General features: G+C 43.9%; 1 protein-coding gene across 12 annotated transcripts in view; it reads left to right on the forward strand.

Annotated features, from left to right (window-relative positions):
* Nucleotides 1-5,393: 5,393 nt before the first annotated feature.
* ERC1 (ELKS/RAB6-interacting/CAST family member 1) overlaps nucleotides 5,394-16,313 on the forward strand; it is a 2,439,553-nt gene continuing 2,428,633 nt past the window's right edge. For 5 of the 12 annotated variants that reach the window (XM_086952854.1, XM_086952852.1, XM_086952859.1 and 2 more), the window contains exon 1: nucleotides 5,437-5,723. The gene's annotated coding sequence lies outside the window, so the exon portion shown is untranslated. Of the gene's footprint in view, nucleotides 5,724-16,313 lie in introns of all 12 variants that reach the window. The other 7 variants (XM_086952855.1, XM_086952857.1, XM_086952853.1 and 4 more) reach the window with 3 other exon arrangements.

Consider the following 16,313-nt stretch of genomic DNA (forward strand, 5'->3'; position numbering starts at 1 on the left):
AAGCTGGTCGTCGGTCTTGCAGGGACTCCTGGTTGATGGAGTCCCCGCACGCTCGCAGCCAAGCTTTTGCCTCTCGCCCGGTACCGCCTGCGTCGTCACTCCGTCAGCCGACCTTCTCTAATGCCCACAGGTCGAAGCGGCACCCGCGGAGCGGGTGCGGCGAGGTGTGGGAAGGTGGAGAAAGTGCTGCTGTGCCTCTGTGCCTGGGAATAATAGCCTCCGTGCAAATGAGCAAATAACCCGCAAGCAACAGGTGAGGGATGTTTTTCTGATCCTCCGTTGGGCGGGGGGCGGGCCAGCAGGGAGAGCGGACCGGAAGCTGGTCGTCGGTCTTGCAGGGACTCCTGGTTGATGGAGTCCCCGCACGCTCGCAGCCCCGCTTTTGCCTCTCGCCCGGTACCGCCTGCGTCGTCACTCCGTCAGCCGACCTTCTCTAATGCCCACAGGTCGAAGCGGCACCCGCGGAGCGGGTGCGGCGAGGTGTGGGAAGGTGGAGAAAGTGCTGCTGTGCCTCTGTGCCTGGGAATAATAGCCTCCGTGCAAATGAGCAAGTAACCCGCAAGCAACAGGTGAGGGATGTTTTTCTGATCCTCCGTTGGGCGGGGGCGGGCCAGCAGGGAGAGCGGACCGGAAGCAGGTCGTCGGTCTTGCAGGGACTCCTGGTTGATGGAGTCCCCGCACGCTCGCAGCCCCGCTGGTGCCTCTCGCCCGGTACCGCCTGCGTCGTCACTCCGTCAGCCGACCTTCTCTAATGCCCACAGGTCGAAGCGGCACCCGCGGAGCGGGCGCGGCGAGGTGTGGGAAGGTGGAGAAAGTGCTGCTGTGCCTGGGAATAATAGCCTCCGTGCAAATGAGCAAGTAACCGGCAAGCGACAGGTGAGGGATGTTTTTCTGATCCTCCGTTGGGCGGGGGGCGGGCCAGCAGGGAGAGCGGACTGGAAGCTGGTCGTCGGTCTTGCAGGGACTCCTGGTTGATGGAGTCCCCGCACGCTCGCAGCCCGGCTGGTGCCTCTCGCCCGGTACCGCCTGCGTCGTCACTCCGTCAGCCGACCTTCTCTAATGCCCACAGGTCGAAGCGGCACCCGCGGAGCGGGTGTGGCGAGGTGTGGGAAGGTGGAGAAAGTGCTGCTGTGCCTCTGTGCCTGGGAATAATAGCCTCCGTGCAAATTAGGGTGACCAACCGTCCGTAAATTTCACGGACAGTCCGTAATTTCGGCCGCCTGTCCGTTGTCCGTGAAGGAATCTTTAACGGACGCCATTTGTCCGTCATTTTAACAGGGCACCGGTTGCTCCACCCTAAAGCCGGCACAGCTTGCACTCACCTCTTTTCTTCACTCCGATGCTGCACCAAAGCTCCTCAGATGCACCGCAGCATTGGAGAGGCACAGCGGGGTGGCAACTCTCACACCTCCAGCCCTTGATGACCTGTTAAGAGGTGCTTCGAAGGTGACTGAGAGGGAGGGGCTGCCGGTTCAGGAGCAGCGACATCTATTCACATGCAAACAGCCCTGAATGTGTCATGTATCTGCTATTTAGAGGGGGGCTCACACATTCCATTTATACCCAGGGCCCCAAACATCCGAGACTCGGCCAGATTACACCCCTGATTACACCGAGGCAGCACGTGGTTCTCTTCACAGAGCTTAATTACTGTCACTAAATTGTAAGCAAACCTCGGTTCTTCAAACATGCACTCTATAATATAAGAAAATAAAGAAATGGCACAATCGCACCCACACTGATTAACAAAGTATGGAGGACAATCAGTTCAATCAGTTCTCTTAGAGTATCTCCTCTAAGTACTGTACATCACAGTGGGGGATGGCATGTTGGACAGAGAGCCTGTCTTCTCGTTGTCTTGTGCAGGAGAGGAGCCCAAGATGATACTAGAATACTGCATGCCCACCCCTGTTTTCCCTCTCCTGTGATGGCTCCTGCCCTCCCCTCAGTGATGGCACCTGTCCCCCATGTGGTGGCTCCAGTCCACCCCCACCTGTGGTGGCTCTTGTCCCCCCCTGTGGTGGATCCTGTCTCCTCCCTGGGTGGCTTCCGTCCCAGTCCTGGAACGGCCCCTGCAGCGAGGGTGAAGTTCTTGATGGGCCTCTTCTCAAAAGGGCTCAGCTCAAAATTAATATGGGAAGGTCAGCGAGTAAGTAAGTGAAGGGATGGGTGAATGGCTGGATGAATTAGTGAAAGGGTGAATGGTTGAATGAAAGATTGAATAAATGGCTAATGAGAGAGGATGGATGGATTGATGAGTGAGGGGAAGGATGGAGAGAAAATGTAAATAGCTGGATGTATGGGTGGAAGGGTAGCTGGATGAGGGGAAAGATGGATGAGGGGAAGGATGATGGATGAGGAGAAGGATGGATGGATGGATGAGGGGAAGGATGATGGATGAGGAGAAGGATGGATGGAGGGGAAGGATGGATGGATGGAGGGGAAGGATGGATGGATGAGGGGAAGGATGGATGGATGGATGGATGGATGGAGGGGGTGGATGGATGGATCAGGAGATGGATGGATGGATGGATGAGGGGAAGGATGGATGGATGGAGTGGATGGATGGAGGGGAAGGATGGATGGATCAGGAGATGGATGGATGGATGGATGAGGGGAAGGATAAATGGATGGGATGGATGGATGGATGGGTGAGGGGAAGGATGGATGATGGATGAAAGGAAGGATGGATGAGGGGAAGGATGGATGGATGAGGGGAAGGATGGATGGATGAGGGGAAGGATGGATGGATGAGGGGATGGATGGATGAGGGGATGGATGAGGGGATGGATGGATGTATGAAGGGATGGATGGATGGATGAGGGGATGGATGGAGGGGAAGGATGGATGGATGGATGGAGGGGAAGGATGGATGGATGGAGGGGAAGGATGGATGGATGAGGGATGGATGGATGGATGGATGGATCAGGAGATGGATGGATGGATGAGGGGAAGGATGGATGGATGGAGTGGATGGATGGATGGATGAGGGGAAGGATGGATGGATGGATGGAGTGGATGGATGGAGGGGAAGGATGGATGGATGGATGGATGGATGAGGGGAAGGATAAATGGATGGGATGGATGGATGGGTGAGGGGAAGGATGGATGATGGATGATGGATGAAAGGAAGGATGGATGAGGGGAAGGATGGATGGATGAGGGGAAGGATGGATGGATGAGGGGAAGGATGGATGGATGAGGGGAAGGATGGATGGATGAGGGGAAAATGGATGGATGAGGGGAAGGATGGATGATGAGGGGAAGGATGGATTGATGATGAGGGGATGGATGGATGGATGGATGGATGAGGGGATGGATGGATGGTTGAGGGGATGGATGTATGTATGAGGGGATGGATGTATGGATGAGGGGATGGATGGATGGATGAGGGGATGGATGGATGGATGAGGGGATGGATAGAGGGGAAGGATGGATGATGAGGGGAAGGATGGATTAATGATGAGGGGATGGACGGATGGATGAGGGGATGGGTGAGGGGATGGATGGATGGATGAGGGGATGGATAGAGGGGAAGGATGGATGGATGGGTGGGTGAAAGGATGGATGGATGGATGATGAGGGGAAAGATGGATGATGAGGGGAAGGATGGATTGATGATGAGGGGATGGATGGATTGATGATGAGGGGATGGATGGATGGATGATGAGGGGGTGGGTGAAAGGATGGATGATGAGGGGAAGGGTGGATGGATGGATGATGCGGGGAAGGGTGGATGGATGGATGATGATGGGGTGCGTGAAAGGATGGATGGATGGATGGATAATTAGGGAATGGATGGATGATGAGGGGGTGGGTAAAAGGATGGATGGATGATGAGGGGAAGGATGGATGGTGAGTGGGTGGGTAGAAGGATGGATGGATGGATGATGAGGGAAAAGGATGGATGGATGATGAGGGGAAGGATGGATGATGAGGGGAAGGATGGATGGATGGATGGATGATGGGTGGGTGAAAGGATGGATGGATGGAGAGTCGGTGGGTGAAAGGATGGATGGATGATGAGTGGGTGGGTGAAAGGATGGATGGATGGATGGATGAGTGGGTGGGTGAAAGGATGGATGGATGAGTGGGTGGGTGGATAGTGGGTGGGTGAAAGAATGGATCAGTGGATTGGATGGTGGGTGGGTGAAAGGATGGATGGGTGGGTGGGTGGGTGGATGGTGGGTGGGTGGATGGTTGGGTGGATGATGGATGAGTGAAATGATGGATGGATTGATGAGTGCAAGGGTGAATGAATGGACGTATGAGAGAAAGGGTGGATGTAAGGATGGATGAGTGAGTGAAAGTGAGGGTAGAAGGACAAAAGGATGAATAATGTGTGAACGAGTGAAATGATAGATGGATGAGTGATAGGATCAATGGATGGATTCATGAGTGGATGAGTAGATGGATGGATGGATGGGTGGGTGGATGGATGATGGAAGGAAAGATGGCTAAGTGAAAGGGTCGATGGAGAGAGAAAGGGAGGATGGATGGATGACTAAAATAGTGGATGGGTGGAAGGATTAGTAAGTGAAATAATGGCTGGATTGGTGAAAGGGTAAATGGTTAAATGGATGAGTGGATGGATGGATGGGATAAAGAGTGGATGGATAAGTGTACAGATGGATAGGGTGAAATGGTGGATGGATGGATGGATGGATAATGGAGATGAGTGAAAGGATGTATGAGGGATGGATGAAGGGATGGATGAGTGAAATGATAGATGGAAGGATACATGATGGATAGGTTTGCAAACGGTTGAATATGTTTGGAAATGGCTGGCCTTACTTATATACTATTGCGCGACCTCTGATGTGGCTGTAAAACGTACCTATTGTCCTGAAGTTTTGTCCTGAATTTTGACCTCCTGTCCTGAATTTGTGTCCTGAATTTTGACCCTTTGTCCTGAATTTTTACACTCACCGTCCTGAATTTGCACCAATGCTAGTTGGTCACCCTAGTGCAAATGAGCAAGTAACCCAAACAACACAGAAGGCATACCCAAAACACTGCAAGCACTAACACTCAACGGTTGCGAAAAGGGGCTTTGCAGGGTTAAACACCGTCACCATTCCAGCATTATTGTATTTTGTACATATTTCATTTAGATATATTATATACTTTTAAACGCGATGTCGCATTGTATAATTAAAAACGGTCAATTATTTCGCTATCTGAAAGAACAGTAATTTGCTGTTTACTACGGTCTGCCTCATCTCGAGTTCCAGGCATTATGATCTTTCTTATATTTCTCCAGCGTCCTTCTTTAGTGTCTTAAAGGGGGGGGGGGGAGATCCTTCTTTTATTTCTACTGTTGAGAAACAGTTTTATCGGGGTCGCGCACGCAGAGGAAAGGTTGGTGGGCGGGCGGTGTTTTGGCGGCGCGCAGGTGACGTTGACGCAAGAAGCCGAGTGTGACATTCTATGGGCTTGGGCTAGGGCAGTAGTAAGAGGGGGAGGGATCGGGCTCCAGGCTGGGGGACTGAGCTGGCGCGAGACTGACTGCAAGCTCCACGGGTGCGCGCATGGGGCATTCTATGTCGGTAAAGGAGGAGAGGAGGCTGGAGGAGGGCACGGGTATTTGACGGTTCAGGACTCCGCCCGACTGGGACTCTCGTAGCTGGAGTGAAGTGTGAGCTTGTGACCCCGAGGAGCAGAGCAAGGCCTGGTGACAGTAAGAGTGTGGGAGCCGGCGGAAAGGCAAGAGGCACTGACAGGTAATAAAGGGGTAGCAAACGTGCCACCAGCCCGTGGCAGACACCACCGAGGTAGAGAGGTGTCATAGAAAGGACACACTCCCAAGAGAGAAATAGGATGACATGTCTGCCTGTAGCAGGCTTGCATTAGAGCATGAGGTGGTGGGAAATTCCTTGGGCTGCGGTGTGTTCAGAATAATTGAAATGCTTCAAGAACGCTATAAGAAACCAAAGCATAAAATAAGTGTACCCTGAACGATGAGCCCTACCCTAGATATCGTAATTTAAACCCTGATGGATGACTTATCGTGTGCAACACCCCCGACACAGCCTAATGATGCCATCTGGGCACTCTATATAAATGCAAACAACAGTTTGCCATTAACTTGTCATTAGCCGCCCCAATGTGACCCACCCTTTAATCAGATCTATTATGCTTTACTTTCAGGCGTACTATAAAGAATAGTGATACCCTCCATCCTCTTGAAAACAAACGTGGTCCAACGATTTTTTGTTGTTGACTGTTTTTCTTTTCAAAACGCATAATTCGTTGGTAATATATTCTTTTCTGATTCTATATTCTGGAATGCTTATTTATATGCGTGATCATATCAGCCTTGTCATTGTTTACCCGCTCGCTGTATGTTTCACATTTTAAACAGATTACCAAGCATGCCACTAATATTTCATGCACAGTAACATTTCTGCTAATTTTGTCCTCTGCCTGTCAGTTGTTGATAGCTTGACCCAAACGTTGGAAAATGTCGCCCCCGAAACAAATACGTAATTCCTCACATTTTTACTAAATCGCTCTCACTTGTTTTCTTTTTACTGGGAAAGGTAATCCAAATAATCTCCCGCTCCTTGCCCGCGTTAAAGAAGCTTTTGTACAATAGTTGGTCCCAAAATTATTCGTAATCGCAGGTGTTTCGTATAGTCCTTGTTCATTGGCTTCCTTCACACATTTAACACCGTATTCATGATGGGCATGTACATATTAGTAGAAACCGGCGCCCCACCCACATAGATGAAAAGCAGCGCGAGTAGTCACATCTGCTCCAAGGCCCAACTACTGCTGCTCCTGAGGCAAAGAATGTCAAGCATCCACTGGCCCTCCTGTCGATCCTCTCCCCAGGCCGCTGCCTGGCTGTCGTGAAGAGGAGCATCTCTTCTGTAACATGAGGACATTTGTTCCCGTGTAGAGATCTCCGACAGAGATACAGGGCTGCCTTTCTTGTGGCTGGTTACCTTCACTGCTGGCTGCATATGCTGTCCTCGGGGAGGCATTTTTCAGGCTCCTATCTGCCGCTCATGCTGTCGTGTTGGGGGTGGGACTGAGATCATTTCCAGCAGGAGGCTGAAGCAGTGGTACACCCAAAAGAGCAGGGCGTTGAATGATGCATGCTTCCACACTCACTCTTCTGCGAATGTGCGGTTTTCGAAGCCTTGTGTTTTTCTACCAGTGCTCCAATATAAAGTCAGACAAGAGTTATGCCTGGTGGTTTCACTCGAGGATATTTCTACGTCTTGCCCCCGTATGCTGTGGTCAGCAGTCGAACGTGTTGCGAATGACATATATTCAAATCAAACCCTCTGTGTGTGATGTGTAAAGTGTTTTTGTAATGCAATATTTGTATGGCTCAGCCATCCTTTCTTAAATGCGCATTAGTGCTCCTTTGTTGTGTTTATTACATTTGTCGCTGGACTGATTTGGTTTCTTCTCCAGATGTGCCCCACCTGGATTGTTACAAACAGAACCTGAAGCATTAAATGATTCCTGCCTCCAATTAAAGTCAACCGAGATATAATTTGGCCAAACTTTGTGTTGCGTGTATATTCTGTTTAGGTAAAGTTAAAAAGTATGCTACTCGATCACTAGTATGGATTTTGTGAAGTATTGTGAGGAAGCAGTACTATTTAAAGTAAAACCGTAACATTCTTATGCATGGTATTTCTTTTGCTCTGTCATAAACATATTTTACGCTATTTATCTAATTAGGTGTTAACCTTTAACATTTTTCTAAGATGGCAAACTTACTAATTTGAAGAGATTTCAGTGACATGAATGCTCGAATCAGTGTTTCATTCTTCTCGAGTATATTATATTTCTTATTATAGGGTTAAAAGCAAACAGACTTACTGTTTCCGGGATCATGCTATGTTCTTTTGTTTTTCTTAAAATGCATGATGGACATACCAGATATATAATGATGCACATTTTTAGAAGTGCATTCGTTTTAGAAGCATTACATTTACAGTATTGTTATAGTAAAGACTGTGTAATATAATCCTATAAGTGCTAACAGCACACAAAGTTGACAAAGCTGGTATGCCAGCATTTGTATTTTGTTTTTAAACAACATTTGTATATTGTGGAGCAATAGACATTTCGTAAACCCTGCACTATTCACATATTAAGCCTGAAGAGACATTCATGTTTGATGGATCTGGTAACTTTCTGTTGAGTCCATTGTTGCATTTCTGATTAAGACTTCATTTGACCTTGTCCTTCCTAGACCGACTTACGTTCTATCCATTCTATCCATACCTAATGTTTTTGTTCCTTAAAGTGATAGTAGTCATGCTGTTATCATTTTTGTTGAGCATACTTAAACGCTAAACATGTACCCGGTCCTGTTGTGTTGATGAGGTGAAATGGATTTTTGTAGGAATAGAGAAAAGAGTTTACTCCAAAAATTCCAGGACCAAAAGGATTATTGTGGGCCCACAGGCTTTTTGGGATATATCCGTTTGATTTGGTTGGTGTTGATGGTGTTTTAGTTTTTACTCCCTTTACTTTGCTCCATGTTTTGTCATTTAACCCGTTGAGTGCTGATGACGGAGCCGCTCCGTCATCAGCTACGGGTGACCTGTGCTGATGACGGAGCGGTTCCGTTATGGCGCGCCTGCGCGGCGCGAATTTTTCGCCTGCGCTGATGTTCTATTGAGCGGGGCGGGCCATGACGGAACCGCTCCGTCACAAGCACAGGTCAACCGACGCTGGTGACGGAACGGTTCCGTCACCAGCATGCGGCCGCCCCACCCCCTTAGCACTGCGGCGGAATAGCCGCCGCAGTGAAGGGGTTAAATATTGTTTGTTTCGGTTTTAAATAAGCCACATAAACACATGAAAAACATTTAAATGACAAATATACATTTCAGCTAATAATAATATTTATTAAAAAATAATATATATGACCCTGTCGTGTCTTAATGCTGGTGTTTAACGTGTAGTGTTCTTCCTCTGTATAATATTGGTATGGGAAGAAAATCTGATTAATTGAATAAAAGTCTACAATGCAGTTCAGTGGAAAAAACATGTTGCTAGCAACTTCTGTCACACCCACGCGGCATACGTATTTTTTTGTCCTATGGATGTATCAGTCCCAACTCCTGTAACGTCTAAAATAGGAAGTTGCCCAGATTAAAGAAAAGTAAACATTCTGTGAATTTTTAAATGAGCAAAAAGATCTTATAATTCTGAATGTGCTATAGACTAAGTTATCCAGCTATTCCGTAAACAACAATTTTACCTTAAGATGTATTTTTGTGAAACCATTATAGTACCAGGAATCATCCAGCCTAGTATTTAAACATGCTTTTCTAGGTTTCTGTTTCTACAGGTCCTTGACAAGATGTAGGGTTTCTGTCCATGCCAGTCTTAATCGCGGATATATATATATATATATATATATATATATATATATATATATATATTTGTGTATATGTTTTTTTTTTTTTTACAACTTTGGGTTTAGAGATATGCACATTCTATCCTCATTACAAATAGGACAAATGAAATTGTAAAAGTATCAAGGCATTTCAATTACCCCTATGGAAGATGCAATACGGCAAATCATTATAGCAGTCTTAATCATTGATAAAGTTGTGTCTAATCCATAATCGAAAATCACCAGTATATTGCCTGCTTTGACATAGCTGGAGTAGTAGTGATATTCTCTTGAACTCCCTCCCACTGATTTTTTTTGTTTTTTGCCAATTAGCATCAAACTGTCGCTCGTCAGAAGAACTGATTATTTTTTTTTTTTCCAACGAACTTGCCTAGTACCTTCTGTAGAGGACTCGTTCCAATGGAATTTTTTTATTCATCCTCCTGTCCACTTGTACCGCGTTTTGTTAACTTATTTACTTAAGTGCTTTTTTCACATTGCACTGTTACATTAGCAGTATACATTATTATACACATCTTGTGTCTATGCACTTGATGAAACTGTTTTTTTTTGTTTGGTCCTCTTATGATACTTTTGATACATGCTGCAAGTTAGATCATCTACTGCATTGATTTCATGCATAGATTTATATTGATGAACTCCGTATTTCAAAGTTTAAACTTTACATTTTTTGTGTGTGAAAAGATGTGGACAATTGTCCACATCTTTCCCCCTTTTTGTTTACCATTAGCTTTTCATTGTTTGTCAATTGAATAGTTAAACAGAAAACCAGCAACATTAAAATATTCTTTTGTGATTAGTTACACAATGATTATAACCTGTTAATTGTAAGGTCAATACAACCATGTATTTTTAATCCATATATTGTTTAAAACCTACATTTAAAGAAAGTGAGGTAATAATTTCGTTTACATTTTGGACCTTCTTGCTGGTGATCATGGGAGATTGTGAATGTTCTTGCCCTTGTAAGATGAACTTAGACGACCTGCATGGTCTTGCACATGAGGAAATTTCTGTTGAGTTCCTAGCCTGGAAATGTTAAGTGACTAATCATAAAAATGTATAGCACTCTTGGCTTCTAAAACTGATTGAACCTTTTTGGGATGAAATCATGGACTACTGCAGTCACTGTTTTCATTCTTAAAAGAAAATTAATTCTGTAAGTTTGCAATTAGTATTTATTATTGACATTTTTGAAATTATTACTAGAAAGGTTGGTGTAGAAACACAACTTGAATTCTTTCTATGTCCTGCACTTCAGAACAATTCCGTTTATATTCTTGAAGAACTGCAGTGTTGCTGTACCAACAAGAATAAAGTCACATCTTTGCATCCGTTGTTGGTGAGATCTTGCTTATTGTCTCTAAATCATTGTACAATTATCTAATTGGAAATCGCATTTAGCCACTGTACTTGTACATGTCTTTTAACCACTGAACAGTTTACAAAAGACATATAACAGACACTGCTCATTCGTGCCATAAAAGAGACCAGTTCTATATGGAGGTACCAATGTCCTTGCATAACAAGGAAAGATGTGTACCTCTACACCTGTTAAACTATCTCTGGTCTTCTCTTTGATTTAGCCTCACTTTTCCCCACAAGGGCCAGTCTTCTTAGTTATGGATTCCTTCTCGTATTATATCCTTTAAAATAACTATTGATGGTTTAGTGGGAGTTCGTAAACATACCATAGATTTTTTATGGAAAAAACACAAACTCTAATTAGAAAGTAATGATCAATCATTTTAAAGAAAGATCTGCATGCTCGCAAATGATGGCCTCCTCCTTTTAAGTAGCATAGCTCTGTTGCACGAGCAGTGACTTGTCAGCCAGCATTCACTGTTCCATTTCTCCACATGGCTAGAGCGTATCCTTGGAACAATTTGGCCCTGTCTTTGGCATGCTTTTTCCTTTATCTACTTGATGGGTTTTTCTAACTGTTTCATACGCTTTTCTTCCTAAATCATTCCTGCTCTGTTTTAAAATTGTTTTATGTTTTTGGAAGGCTGGATTAAATACTTTTTCTTGATCTTCAACCTCTGACAGCTCTACGTATTTGTTAGGCTTAAAGAGGATCTGCAACCTCATCTTGAAGCTATGAAAATGACCACTCACTTATACTTAGAAAGTTATCTGCATTTGCCACTGTGCCCTTCCTCAACCGTTTAATTCTTTATGCTTGGTGTAACTAATAGAGATTGATTTAGTTCTTATGGATCAGATCTTGGCTTTCATTTGACACCCAAGCATTCATCTTTGTTGCCAAGCACTTTTCTGCAGCTATTTTGGAGTCTAGTCAGAATATAATGTAGTGGCTGGTGCCTACACATCATTGACATTGCTCCAGCAGCAACCAGGGAAAAATCTGTAATACACTAATCCCTGAGAAGGAGTTTTTGAAGGCAAATGCCACAATAAACGCTCCACTGCACCAGTAGATGTGTCTGTCAGGTTCTCCTCGTAGGATAGAATTTCTGTTCATGCCTATGTGCCTGATACAATCTTCATCTATATTTCCTGTCAAGCTGCTTCAAAGGGAAGTTGGAGGATCTGACACCATCAGTTCCAGATGTTCAAGGGAAATGTTTAAAGTCCTTCTCTTCAACTTGCCTAAATTACTTTGCAGATTTCGTGGGATAGGCATCTGAGTTGTTTTAATATCCTGTGATCAGTGAAGCAGGTACTCTCTGCTATTCTTTTTGAAACCCCTATAAATAGTATGCTGTTGGCTGCTGGTTTAATGGAGCTGTTTGTGCATCTATTGCTTGGCATTTACAAGATCCCCTCCTCTGCCATATTTAGGCAATTACACTGTATGGATTCGGTTGCTTTTTATATGCATGCAAGTCATGCCCAGATTCAGTTGAATATCATGCATGAAAAGGGTTCCCTGGTTGGCTCACTTTGTCATGCACTTGTCTTGGTGTGAGGTGGTATTAGTAATAATTTTCTACAATTTAGCATCTTCAGATTGGAGATGCACCTTATTAAAACCTGTAAGCAGTGCTAGAATCTACCCTCTCGCCTTTCTCCACTAGGCCTTACCCACCCTCATCTGAGGTAATTGAGAAACTTGGGGCAGTCATCGCTTCTGATACCTTGTTGCTTCTTCAATCTCAGTAGTTTCAAACTACTGTTTCTACCACCTGAGTTTTGGGAAAGGTGGTTTGTTTTCTAAATCCTGACCAGAAAATCTTACTGATAACACATTTTTTAATGTGCGATTGGCTTTTTGCAGTTCCATTCATGGTGATCTACCTCCTAAAACAATGTGAAAATTGCAGTATATTCAAAACTCAGCTGTTTTGATCCTGTGTGGTATAAGAAAGTTTTGCTTGGCGTTGGGCTGTCTAAAGAAGGAGCATTGGCTTTCAGTGCGCAAGAGGGCATTGTTCTAACAAGCCTGTAGGATGCACTGCATCTGGATCATTCTCTTTTTCTGGCAGTAAACTAAGGATATATTGCCCCAGAGTAACTCTTCACTCTTCCTGTTATCCTCTTTTTGTTTTCTCCTCCTACAAATGTCCAAATAGGGGCAAGATGCCTCTGCTTGAAACTCTTTAACTCTGGCAAATATCACACTTACAGATCTTTTCTTAAAGAGCTGAAATCATAACTGTTCTACTCTGCATTTCTTCGTGGAGTTTACACATCTAGTGATTATTCTATATAGCAAAGAGACCCTCGAGGCAGTGTATAACTCTTCACTTACTAAATATCAAACTAGAATAGAACGCAGGTACGAGAAGTCTCTGGAAGATAGGCTGTTGTTGAAAGAAATGCTAGTCAGTTCATAAGTAGTGTCAGCAACTAAAAGAAATTAATTGTTCTACCTTTGTTTTTGTTGCACGTGCACTCTCCTTGAGAGAGATTTGGAGTATGAAGCATGTTGGAATAATATACACTCCACTAAAGCTTATGATTTAAGAGTACTTGTTCTATGGTTTTGCTAGGCCTCTAGGCCACTCGTGTGGGATAACGTAGAGCTTTAATTCAGGATTTCCCAACTGAGTTCAGGCAAGAAGTGCAGGTAATTTTCTACAGAATGTCATCTTGTGGCATTTCATTTAATCTGCAGCTGATTTTGGGACTAAATGTAATGATTGGTGTGGCTTTGCAGAGCCACTTTGAACTTCTATGGTACCTTTGGCTTGAAACCTGTTAAAGTCCTTCTGTTTTTGTGGTAGAAGATGCAGACTTAGTCTGAGCAGTAAAAATTCGAGAAATTCCGATACCATAAGGCTGTACAGGGGAAGCAACTTTTTCTTGAACTGAAGGGATTTCAGTACTCTCCCAAAGCTCAGTATCCCCTTGGGAGTCAGAGATTTGGATTTCTTCCAGCATGGAAGGAAATTGCTACAGATATTTTACGTCTTCATTTTGTTGCAAGAATCATGTCTTATATTGCAGATATCCCTTATTCATTTCATTCTGATGATGTGTTATTGAAGACGTACCAAGTGATGAATTCTCATCAAATGCACTTTTTTGGGATATACTTTTTATTCTGGAAACATATAATGAATATCTCTGATATAAGCAAGATCAATCAAAACACATTTAGTGATAATTTAGTAACTATTTAGCTTAGAAATCGCTGCAGCAGTCTTAAATCTTATGATTGGTTTCTCTCCATAATTCTATTATTTTAATCACTTGCTTTCAGGCTTCTTCTTTTAGTTTTATGTTCCGAAAGCAATACAGGACAGGTTCCATTTTAGCTATAGTTTTTATTTTAATTAGCCTGTCCAGCTGGTTTACCTTTAGCCTCAAATCCATTCTAGGTAATGGAGGCTGCCATCTTTTTAACAATGGAGACTGCCCTTTTTCCGCAAATTATGCAGGATCAATATTTCTGCCTTTGACTCACCATCTGTGCCCATCTTTTCAAGCACTAAGAAAGTGTCAAGTCATTCAGATGTAGACCTCAACAAAACCCCCAGTGCGACATCAGTCTGGGACAGGTGCTTTTTTCAAGGTCATATAACATCCATAGCTAAAATATTTTAATATTGATTGATGTCCTCTCACCTTATATGTCCATAAGGAAACTTCTGGGTGCCAATTTCTTACCAGCAGTGGCCTACAGTGCGAAGATTTTTAAAGACAAAATGTTTACATGGGTAGAGCTTAATCAGCCTGCTTCAGCAGTGTGTTTATCTGTCAAACTCGACCTCTCGTTATCAAATCCGTATGAAATTCAACCTGTCATCTCAACACTGGATTTTAAAAGCAAGATTTTTAGCTTATTGCTTGAAAACCAAACAAGCCAGAGATCAGACTTTAAAGAGCAATATTTGGTCACGGATATACAACCCAGGGTCAAGCTGGAGCACCTTTTTAACACACTTTCTAGATGTATTGGAAGCCCATGAATTGTAGTCAAGCTCACAACCTATCGGTGTGGCTGCAAAATTAACTAAACAAGCAAAGATAATTTTAGTTGAACGTGGTGCACTAGCTGTGAAATACTTGACCTGCGGCAGCTGAGCATCAAAACTTTGATTGCAGGTGTTTACCTCAATGTCTAACATACCCCCACCCTTAAGACAACAATGAAATGGCAAATAATGACATTACAATTTGTACTAATCCCACTGATGGCATACATGTATGGTCAGAGGTGCAAGGAATGCACAGCCGTTTTTGTGGTAAAGGGGAAGAAACCTTAATTCATGTACTGCACATCTGCAAGAACCTGTGCCCTCTGCAAATGTTTTGGCTGCACACTATTTGTCACAGTCTCAATGTCTGAACATGCCAAGAGGCTTTGGGAGAGCGCTTGAAGAGTGACTCTGCTCAGTTGGCTGCCTGTTTTGTGACATTTATGACTGCAATTAAATGTTTGCTTCGTATAGAAAATCACCCAGAATTTTAGCCTTCTAGCACAGTACCTCAAGATCCCCCTTTTTTTTTTTACATAAAAACACTTTTTTTTTTTTTAAACAAAGGCACACATTGTTTTTATGATATTTTGTTTTGTAATAATTGCAATGATTTTAAGTAATTGTGCAATAACATCTATCTGGGAAGCACTCCTTGACCCACATAATCTACATCAGTCATTCACCAATTTATGCCAGAAATTCCAATCTCTGATGAGATTCTGTATATGAGGACTGTCTTTTGACTACTTAGTTAGATTCCATCTTGACCAAAGAATCCTCAAGCAAGACTTCCCGAGGCTGTGCAAAACATTCCATTCTTCGTTCGCGAACTGGTAACAGAATTGTGTTCTTTTGTTGACAAAACCTCCTAGCTCTTGGCCTGTGTTCGAAATAGCTGACAAGTTGTTTTAAACAGGCAACAACCCCTGTTGTTCAGGTATGCACACCACTTCTGAAACTTGGGCTTATTATTTTTTTCATCTGCTAGAACTAGCATAGTGCTTAGCACATTGAAGATGTAAGACCTATGAATTGTGATTTTACAACCTTTCACTAATCTTAAAAAGCTTAACTGCTTCTTTATTATCATCTGTGGTGCTACCAATATTATGTGCATTACATCCTTGCATTTTAAAATAACTATTTTAAAATCAATATGTTGTACTGCATATTCCATTTCTAGTGATCTTGAATGTGTAAGTTAGTAATGAACGATGGTGTGGATTACCACTGCTCCGTGTTGGTAACCCAAAAACACTGACCCATATTATTGGGTGGGGTTCTGTGGGGCTACAATAACCTGTCTTTCACCCTCAGTAGTGGTGCATTGGACTAAGTTCACTCGGGTCACTCTTAGGTGTGGAAACCAACCTTTCAGAGCTAAGCCAGAGACTCGGCGAACACAACAATTCCCCCCCTTCATGCTGTCTTGTCATGCTGTCTTGTCAGCAAAGTACCCAGATGCATTTGCTCCATGTTCAGCAGGTGGAAGCTGCAGCGCAGTCTAGCGTAGCACAGGAGCAAATACT

The sequence above is a fragment of the Lissotriton vulgaris genome, chromosome 1_2 (genome assembly GCF_964263255.1).
Source record: "Lissotriton vulgaris chromosome 1_2, aLisVul1.2, whole genome shotgun sequence".
Classification (NCBI taxonomy): Eukaryota; Metazoa; Chordata; class Amphibia; order Caudata; family Salamandridae; genus Lissotriton; species Lissotriton vulgaris.